Consider the following 10,393-nt stretch of genomic DNA (forward strand, 5'->3'; position numbering starts at 1 on the left):
CAGGAACAGGGACGCACCAAAACAGCAGGAAACAAACGTGGAAGGAAAACGATGAAACGCTAGGTGCAGTATGCAAAGAGAGCATATAGACGCATGCAGATATTAGGAGGATAATTCAGCATTTAGAAGAGGAAGCGACCGAGGAGCAGTCAGAATCTGAGATGGAGGACTGGGAATATCTGCTGCCAAATCTTGGAAACACCAGAGGATGTATGTCCCTATATAAATAGGCCTTACATGTGTATTGGGTCATGAAGAAGTTGTTAGCAAAGGCCATGGAACAGGTGGCCATGGAGATGGCTGAATTGGCCCAAGGCATTCCTAATCTAAAGAAAGAGATAAACAACCTTCAGATAACCATTATGATGCAGGATGACAAGCTTGACGAGATACAGCAACAACTAAAGAAGCTTACTCAGGAAGCCAAAGAGGAGGAGCACCAACCGAGCGCAATGGAAGAATGATTCTTCAGGATATGCCTATTGTCTCCTTAGTTAGGAAGCTGAACAACATGCTACCCTCTGTTATCTTTGATAATGCAGTTAGCAAACAGTGCTAGTTTCTTTGAATGGTTAGTATATATAGCATGGATAAACAGACTCGTTAAATTTTGTTTTTGGATGGCTATTAAGAACTTCAGATGGCCAACAGACCCAGTTTCCCTCCAGGGCAGATTGAGGCCATTGTATGTATGTACGTATGTACTCGTTTTAACCTATTCTAATATAAATAATTCCATCTTAACTCACAAAAAAAATTGTCGTAGTAAAAATTAATAAAAAAACATTATGCATTCACATATAGACTTATTATGTTGGTGTCAAAATAAATTAATAATAATATGTGCCTTTGTGGTAAATGTATGCACCTCATGAGGGAAATGGGGAAATGATGAAGACGTTTACGTCCAGGGCGGAAAGGCCAGACCAAGCCATTATATGTAAATTCCAGCTGGTTAGAATCAAAGAAAGTGCAAAACGTGTGCAAATACCTACTAATCATGGTTTCTCTACTCTCTCTCTCGATTCTAATATTCCAATATAATTTGACAAAATTTCACAACGCAATAAGTCAATCGCGAGTGCACGGGTTTATGAGATTGGTAGGTCTGACTCTGGTTCTTGATTCAACATGAGTCCACGAATAGTAATTCTGACTGCATCCGCGAATACTAACTCTCATTGTGATCCTTCTTCTAAACTTTCGTATGTCAAGATTGTATATATACTCTCTAACGATTACTTCATCTTTGTCAATCGATTCTATCTCCACAATCTTTCCGAAAAGAAACCCATTAAAAGCCGCAGCCTCCTACACTATTTGTTTCGAAAAACTGCATGCAGCATCTGAATTCTAATTGTAAACTCTGAAATACGATGGTTCGATTTGCATTTCCCCTTTCTAGAAAGGATTTGTGGGGTTTACAAATGAAGAATCCATTCAATCCCTCTTCCCCGGCAATAAATAATGGAGATGGTGATCAACCCGCACAGACAGGGCTACCACAAGTTGCTAATTTGTGGCGAGATATCCAGGGTGTCAACTCTTGGAAAGGATTGCTTGATCCCATGGATCCAATTCTGAAAGCTGAGATTCTCGGATACGGAGACTTTTCTCAGCTTTGCTATGATGCGTTTGATGACAGAGACTATTCTCAATATTATCGAACTTGTAAGCACAGTAAACGCTCTTTCTTTCAGAAAATGGGTTTCCCTCATTCAAGTTATCAAGTAACCAAATATATATACGCAAATGTTGGTGGGTTACGATCCTCTTTTGGCGAAAAGTCAATGGACGAAGGTGTTTGGATAGGCTTTATTGCTGTTTGCACGGCTCCAAATGAGGTAGAGAGGCTGGGAAGACGAGACATAGTGGTTGCGTGGCGAGGAACGCGAACATCGCAAGAATGGATGAAAAATTTCAAAGACATATTAGTTCCACTGCCGCTTACAGTAGCTCATGTGAATGTACAAAAAATTGCAGATCCAACTGTCCGAATAGAAAAGGGATTTCTGTCTTGTTATACTTCCGCGGATGAGGGTTCTAAAAAATGCAGTAGAAGCGCCAAGGATATTGTGGCGGGCGAGATCACACGGCTGCTGCAACAATACAAGGACGAGAGGCTGAGCGTAACATTGACAGGACACAGCTTAGGAGCTGCGCTTGCAACGTTAAGTGCATATGACGTTAAAGAAATAGTTAAGATGCAGGGCATACGTGCTCCTGTCACCGTGTTTGCCTTCGCCTCTCCCCGTGTAGGAAACTTAACGTTCGTCCAACGTATGGAGGAGATTGGCGTGAATGTTCTGAGGTTGGTAAACCAACACGATGTTGTTCCTAACGTCCCTGGTCTTTTTATGAACGAGAACATGGGATGGGTGAGCAAAGTACTCTGTTGGTTTCCCTGGACATATTTTCATGTGGGTATCCAGGTTTGCCTGCACAACGATAACTCTCCCTTCTTGAAGCCCACTCATAATCTCTCTGACTTTCATAATTTAGAGGTTTATCTCCATTTATTGGATGGCTACGTTGGGGAAAACAAATCCTTCAAATCTTCAGGTCGGGATCCAGCTCTTGTCAATAAGAGCTGTGACTTATTTGTTGAAATAATAATTTCAACTGAAGTTTTATTTGCGATGCGATGAGATCGCAGATCGCAAATCGCATCCTCAGCCTCATTGCCTTTGGTTACAACTTGTGTTTTCTGGCGATTGCGATGGTGCGATGCGATCCGATCGCATATCGTAGATCGCATCATATGTGTGTGCCCCAAATTTTGTGTTCCGACCAAATGAGATTTTGCGATGCGATATAAATGAAGTCAATGGGTGAAGTATGGGCCAGCATTAAATGAAATTTTACGTGAAGTAAAAGTTTTACTTTACCGCCGGTAAGTGTCAGTAAAACAGTAAATGCAATTTACTGTGGTTGGTAAGTTTTGGTGAAGTTTTTAATTTCATTTCAGCGGGAGTATGGGCTCAAGTAATAGTCGGTAAAAGCATTTAATTTCCATTATTTCTTTTACGGAAGCATGGGAAGTGAAAACGTGAAGTAACTTCTTATTGTTGATATATATATGTAATGTTTTTTTTTTTTGTGGTGTTAGTGAGTGGGAGAAGAGGGGAGATGCAGCAGCGTAGTATAACAAAGAAAAAGGAATGCACAGCAGTACTAAAAAGGGTTCTGGTTGTTCTGTAACAATTTGAATGTTTTATTCTTGGAACTGCATCTGAAGCAGTCTTTTGTGAATCCCTCTGAGAGAGAGGAAGAAGTTTGTAACATCTGTTTTTTTTAAATGAATAAAAATTTGTTTGTGTGTGAAATCTCTATCTGCTGCAAATATTTTTTTTAAAGTTTCCGTTGTGTTAAAGATCCTGTTTTTGAAACAGAGCATTGTCTCTGTGTGTTTGAATTTTTGTTTTTGGGATTTTATCAGAAAAATCCCCAACAGTGGTATCAGAGCTAGTCTAGGCTCTTTGAAGGTGTTCAAAGAAGCTGAAGGAAGGATTCTTATTGCAGCAACTTCTCCAGCAGTGTGAAGACTTAGGCAAAAGAATCCAAGGTATTTCTCAAGTTTTTTTTGTGTGTTGTTGTTGAAGACAGTCTGTTATTTTAAATACACAGTGAAGTATTTTGAAGCATAGTTAAGAGTGCAAGAATGGCTGGCACCAGCACCAGCAATAGCATGGGTATACAACTCCCACTATTTGATGGCAAAAACTATGACTATTGGGCAATAACAATGAAAGCCTTGTTTGCTTCCCAAGACTTATGGGAAATAGTTGAGGATGGTTTTGAACAACCAACAGATGAAGATGAGTTTAATGCATTAACTCAGGGAGAGAAAGATTTGTTAAAGAGCTGCAAGAAGAAGGACTCAAAAGACCTCTTCTTCTTGTATCAGGCAGTGCATGGAAGCGTGTTTCCAAGGTTAGCAGCAGCTAAGACATCCAAAGATGCATGGCAAACTCTTAAGACGGCCTATCAAGGCATGGAGAAAGTGAAGACAGCAAAGCTACAGTTGCTGAGGAAAGATTTTGAGAACCTGTGCATGAAGGAGTCAGACAATATTGACTCATTCTTCACTCAAGTAATTGGCCTAGTCACACAAATAAGATCTCATGGAGAGATACTTGAAGAAAGGAGGATTGTGGAGAAACTCTTGAGGTGCCTACCCTCAAGGTTCCATGTGATTGTCACCACCATAGAAGAGACAAAGGATCTCTCAAACTTTTCAGTTGATGAGCTTCATGCATCACTGATCACACATGAGCAGAGGTTGAGTAGAAATGAAAACTCATCTCTAGAGCAAGCCTTCAAGACCCAGATGTCCTTTGGAAGAGGAAGAGGTCAAGGCAGAGGAAACAAGAGAGGAAGAGGCAGAAGCCAGAACAGAGGTGGAAGGAACAGCCCAGCAAATGCACAAGGAAGAGGCAGCAATCCAAATCAGAACCAAGGTCAAGGCAACAGCCAACAAAGAGAACAACATCATGCTCAAGGACAAAGGTATGAAAAATCCAATGTCCAATGTTATTATTGTAAAAAATATGGGCATTATGCCAGTGAATGTAGAAAGAAGCAGCATGATGTGAGTAATAGCTCTAGTGCAAATATTACTAGAGAAAATGTCAGCCAAGATAGTGTTTTGTTAGCTTGTAACATGGCTGAAACAAATAGTGAAGATATATGGTTTCTAGACTCCAGTTGTAGCAACCATATGGCAGGAAACATAGCTTTGTTTTTTGCTTTAGATCAAAGTGTGAAGTCACAAGTCACACTTGGGACTAATAGAAAAATTTCTGTTATGGGTAAAGGAGAAGTTAAAATATTTACAAAGCAAGGTGAAAGGAAAACCATAGCAGATGTCTACTATGTCCCTGGAATGAGATGTAACCTCTTGAGTATTGGACAGCTTGTCCAAAAGGGTTACAATGTTTTATTTGAAAATGATGTATGCACCATCATGGATATTCCACCCAGCAAGCGATGCATTGCTGAAGTGAGGATGACGAGGAACAGAATGTTCCCTCTCAGAATAAGGGCAGATTTGAAAAACAAAGATGCAATGGCAGCAGTTACCCAAGAGGCTTTCCAAAGCCAACCAAAAGATGAAAATTGGTTGTGGCACTTGAGATTTGGACATCTCAACTTTGGAGGTCTTAACCTGTTGAGTAGGAAAGGAATGGTAAGGGGATTACCATTGATAGAGAAACCGGACAGCCTTTGTGAAGGCTGCATATTGGGGAAACAACACAGAGAAAGTTTTCCAAGCGGGAAAAGCATAAGGGCAAAAGCACCCTTAGAAATTGTCCACTCAGATTTATGTGGACCGATGCAAAATCAATCTTTAGCAGGCAGCCAATATTTTCTAACATTCATTGATGATTTTACAAGAAAAACTTGGGTTTATTTCTTGAAGAACAAATCAGAAGTGTTTGAAAAATTCCGAAATTTCAAAGCACTTGTGGAAAATCAAAGTGGGTTGCGTATTAAAGTTTTGAGAACAGACAGAGGAGGTGAGTATATCTCCAAAGAATTTTTATGTTTTTGTAGAGAGAATGGAATTCACAAGCAATTTACAGCAAGGTACACCCCACAGCAAAATGGAGTTGCTGAAAGGAAGAACAGGACCATCATGGATATGGCGAGGATCATGATGAAGGCAAAGCATTTGCCAAATGATTATTGGGTTGAAGCCATAAATTGTGCAGCATATATCTTGAATAGGTGTCCTACAAAAGCTGTGATGAACAAAGTGCCAGAAGAGGCATGGAGTGGGAGAAAGCAAGGAGTCACCCACATGAAATTTTTTGGATGTGTGGCCTATGCACACATTCCTGATCAGCTAAGGAAGAAGTTGGACAGCAAAGGGGAGAAATGTATCTTCATCGGATACAGTGAGGAATCCAAAGCTTACAGGTTGTATATCCCATCCACCAAGAAATTCTTTGTGAGTAGAGATGTTCATTTTATCGAGGAAGAAGCTTGGGATGGAAGCATAGAGGAAACAGTTAATGTTAAAAACTGTTTGTCTCATGTTGAAGATGAAGAGGAAGTGGCTGAAATGCATCCCCAAACAACAGCGCCAACACAAGGACAGCAAGGGACACCATTGAGGATAAATGAGAGTGCTTCTCCAAACACACCACAAGGAGGAAATTCAAGTGCATCTTCAAGCACTTGCACACCAAGTGAAAGAGGTAAGAAATTCAGAAACTTAAGTGACATTTATAATGAAGGAATGAATTCCTTATTTGCCTTGTATTGTCATGTTGATGATCCTATTCATTTCGAAGATGCTATTAAAGATAAGAAATGGATAGAAGCTATGGATGAGGAGATTAATGCCATAGAGAGAAACAAGACATGGGATTTGGTTGAGTTACCAAAAGGTAAAGAAGTCATTGGAGTCAAATGGGTCTATAAGACCAAGTGCAATGCTGAAGGCAAAATTGAAAGACACAAGGCAAGGCTTGTTGTCAAGGGATACAAGCAGCAATATGGGAGAGATTATGAGGAGACTTTCGCACCGGTTGCAAGAATGGAAACCGTGAGAGCAGTGTTGTCCATAGCAGCACAAAACAAATGGAAAGTCTACCAAATGGATGTGAAGTCGGCATTCCTAAATGGAGTGTTAAAGGAAGAGGTTTACATTGAACAACCTCTAGGCTATGAGAAGAAAGGCCAAGAGCACAAAGTGTGCAGATTGAAGAAAGCTCTTTATGGGCTGAAGCAAGCGCCAAGAGCGTGGTACAGTAGAATAGACTCCTATCTACTGGAAAATGAATTTGACAAATGTGAGGGAGAACCCACCGTATACATCAAAGAAAAGGATGGTAAGATTTTAATTGTTGTCTTGTATGTTGATGATGTTATTTTCACAGGTAATGATGGTCAGCTCATTAAGAATTTTAAATCAGTCATGAAAGAGGAATTTGAGATGACTGACATGGGATTGCTGAGATACTTCTTGGGAATAGAAGTAGATCAAAATGAAAATGGGATTTTTATCTCACAAGCTAGATATGTAAATCAAGTGTTGGGAATATTTAACATGTAAGAATGCAAGGCAGCAATCACTCCCACAGTAATGGGATTAAAACTCAGCAAAGAGGACAACAGCAAGGATTTTGATCCTAGCTTGTATAAGAGCATAGTTGGCAGCCTTATGTATTTGACTGCAACTAGGCCTGACATAATGTATGCTGTTAGTTTGATTTCCAGATTCATGGAGAGGCCAAAAGAGGCCCATTGGCAGGCAGCGAAAAGAATTCTGAGGTATGTCAAAGGTACAAAAAGATTTGGCATTTTATATACTTTTTCAGAAAATTCAGATTTAGTTGGTTACACCGATAGCGATTGGGCTGGAAGTGTGGATGATCGGAAAAGCACATCCGGTTACGTTTTTCATATGGGTTCAGGAGCTATTTCATGGGCTTCTAAGAAGCAGTCCATTGTAGCATTGTCTACAACAGAGGCTGAATATGTGGCAGCTACAGCAACAACATGTCAAGCAGTTTGGATGAGAAGAATGTTGAGGAGCTTAGGCCAAGAGCAGGCAAAAGCAACAGTTATTTTTTGTGACAATAGCTCAGCTATTGCGTTGTCCAAGAATTCTGTGTTTCACAAGCGAACGAAACACATTGATACAAGGTTCCATTACATCAGAGAATTGGTGAACAATGGAGAAATTGTTTTACAACATTGCAGCACTCAGGAACAGGTTGCGGATATTCTGACCAAGCCACTGGATCAGAAGAGCTTTGAATTTTTGAGGAAATGTCTGGGTATGATTGATAACCCAACAGTTGAAATTAAAGGGGAGTGTTGAAATAATAATTTCAACTGAAGTTTTATTTGCGATGTGATGAGATCGCAGATCGCAAATCGCATCCTCAGCCTCATTGCCTTTGGTTACAACTTGTGTTTTCTGGCGATTGCGATCCGATCGCATATCGCAGATCGCATCATATGTGTGTGCCCCAAATTTTGTGTTCCGACGAAATGAGATTTTGCGATGCGATATAAATGAAGTCAATGGGTGAAGTATGGGCCAGCATTAAATGAAATTTTACGTGAAGTAAAAGTTTTACTTTACCGCCAGTAAGTGTCAGTAAAATAGTAAATGCAATTTACTGTGGTTGGTAAGTTTTGGTGAAGTTTTTAATTTCATTTCAGCGGGAGTATGGGCTCAAGTAATAGTCGGTAAAAGCATTTAATTTCCATTATTTCTTTTACGGAAGCATGGGAAGTGAAAACGTGAAGTAACTTCTTATTGTTGATATATATATGTAATGTTTTTTTTTTGTGGTGTTAGTGAGTGGGAGAAGAGGGGAGACGCAGCAGCGTAGTATAACAAAGAAAAAGGAATGCACAGCAGTGCTAAAAAGGGTTCTGGTTGTTCTGTAACAATTTGAATGTTTTATTCTTGGAACTGCATCTGAAGCAGTCTTTTGTGAATCCCTCTGAGAGAGGAAGAAGTTTGTAACATCAGTTTTTTTTAAATGAATAAAAATTTGCTTGTGTGTGAAATCTCTGTCTGCTGCAAATATTTTTTTTTTAAGTTTCCGCTATGTTAAAGATCCTGTGTTTGAAACAGAGCATTGTCTCTGTGTGTTTGAATTTTTGTTTTTGGGATTTTATCAGAAAAATCCCCAACATTATTGATCAATAGCCTTCATATTCCGTCCCGCTGGTGGCATGAAGGAAACAAAGGTCTAGTAAAAAGCGCAAATGGTAAATGGATATGGCCTGCTAGATCTCCTCGATCTCCCGATGCGGACTATGAACCGCACCAGATCTGACCAATTCGTATTTTGTGTGATGTCTATACTGAACTGTTTAATTGAGTATTACGGTGCCATGCCAGTCAACTTTAATCAAATAACAACGAGCAGCTAATCGATGCATGACAAATTGAAAAACTCGCAAACTAATTGATGCATGGCAAATGGAAATCTGAAAAGGAAGATCCTTTATCTACAAAGGCGAGGTCTTCACTCGTTATCATTTAAAAATTAATACGTGATGTACATTTTTTTTATTGATAGGGTAAAGCCGAAGTTGTTTTCGCTGGCATTGACGGGAGGAACAATTTAGCCAAATTTTGTATGGCGTATTTTAAAATTTATGCTGCTCTGCTTTGAAAGTTATGGAAATTTAGGTTATATTTTGAAAAAAATTGATATGGATTTTAGTAAATTGAAGTAAAAATTGTCAACCTTTATAATTTTAAGTGTTTTAATAATTTTTTATGATACTGAATTTATTTCCACTATAAAACAATGATTAAAACAGTCTCTACATGATTTTTTGATATATTTTTATCCAAATTCTAACTACTTTCTATAATCAGGGCAATTCCTTCACCTCCATAAAACAACTCCATTTTTTATTGATAAAGTAAAACCTAAATTGTTTTCGCAAATATTAACTAGACGAACAATTTTGCTGAGGCCACCAATTCTCACCAAAATCAGGAAGTATTCCAATAGTATTTATGATCATGGAAATTGATTCAACATCGTTAACAACTCATTAGCACCCAAAATTCGAAAGCTTCACCGCCGTAACTGAATTTCCAAAACTTTACCAAGACAATTTCCATTATTTTCACCCAAAACAGTTAGAAATAGTTTTCAATGCAATTGTCAAACTCTATAATACGTGTAATGATGGAATGCATATGAGATAACAATAGTCTGTTAAAGTGTCAAACAATGGAATGTAAATCATATAATAACTAGCATTTGTACCAGATGTTGCAAAGGAAACGCCGTGAGGTATAAATTAAAGAACGCAAATAAGATAGATCTATCTTAACTTTGAATTTATGAAACATCTAGAAAAAAAAACTTTAAAAATGTTTACAAGATGAAAAAAGGTTTCATCTCTTTACAAGATGAAAAAAGATTTCATCCCTCTTCGTATTTCATAGACCCAAAATTAAGATTAATCCAAAGTAATCTATACATAAAGTTGATTTAAAATTAATAAAAATCAAATTAAAAAATTTATTAATAAAATTATTATTATTTATTATTTATTTAAAATCAATAAAAAATTAAATTAAAAGATTTCTTAATAAATTTATTATTATTAATTAATAAATAAATATAAGAACTAACATTTTTATATATTTTTAATTAGCTTGAAGGCTATTTAGAGGAAGCACGATGTGATGGCATGATCTTAGCTGGGATAGTTGTCATCTTTCTTCTCTAACGATATTGTTCTTTTGGCAAGGTGCCCATCTCATCTTGATAGCAACTCAGGCTTCTTAAGGATTTATGCTCTACATGATCTGAGCTGGGATAGTTGTCATCCTTCCTCTTTAACGATATTGTTCTTTTGGCAAGGTGCCCATCTGATCTTGATAAGAAACTCAGGC

At 38.2% G+C, this 10,393-nt stretch overlaps 1 pseudogene; it reads left to right on the forward strand.

Annotated features, from left to right (window-relative positions):
- Positions 1 to 1,376: 1,376 nt before the first annotated feature.
- On the forward strand, positions 1,377 to 8,807 carry LOC149179809 (phospholipase A1-Igamma2, chloroplastic pseudogene; annotated as a pseudogene).
- The last annotated feature ends 1,586 nt before the right edge of the window (positions 8,808 to 10,393 follow it).

Source organism: Pinus tabuliformis, chromosome 3_2 (genome assembly GCF_031772625.1).
Source record: "Pinus tabuliformis cultivar Carrire ecotype Pingquan chromosome 3_2, CPIR1, whole genome shotgun sequence".
NCBI classification, from domain to species: domain Eukaryota; kingdom Viridiplantae; phylum Streptophyta; class Pinopsida; order Pinales; family Pinaceae; genus Pinus; species Pinus tabuliformis.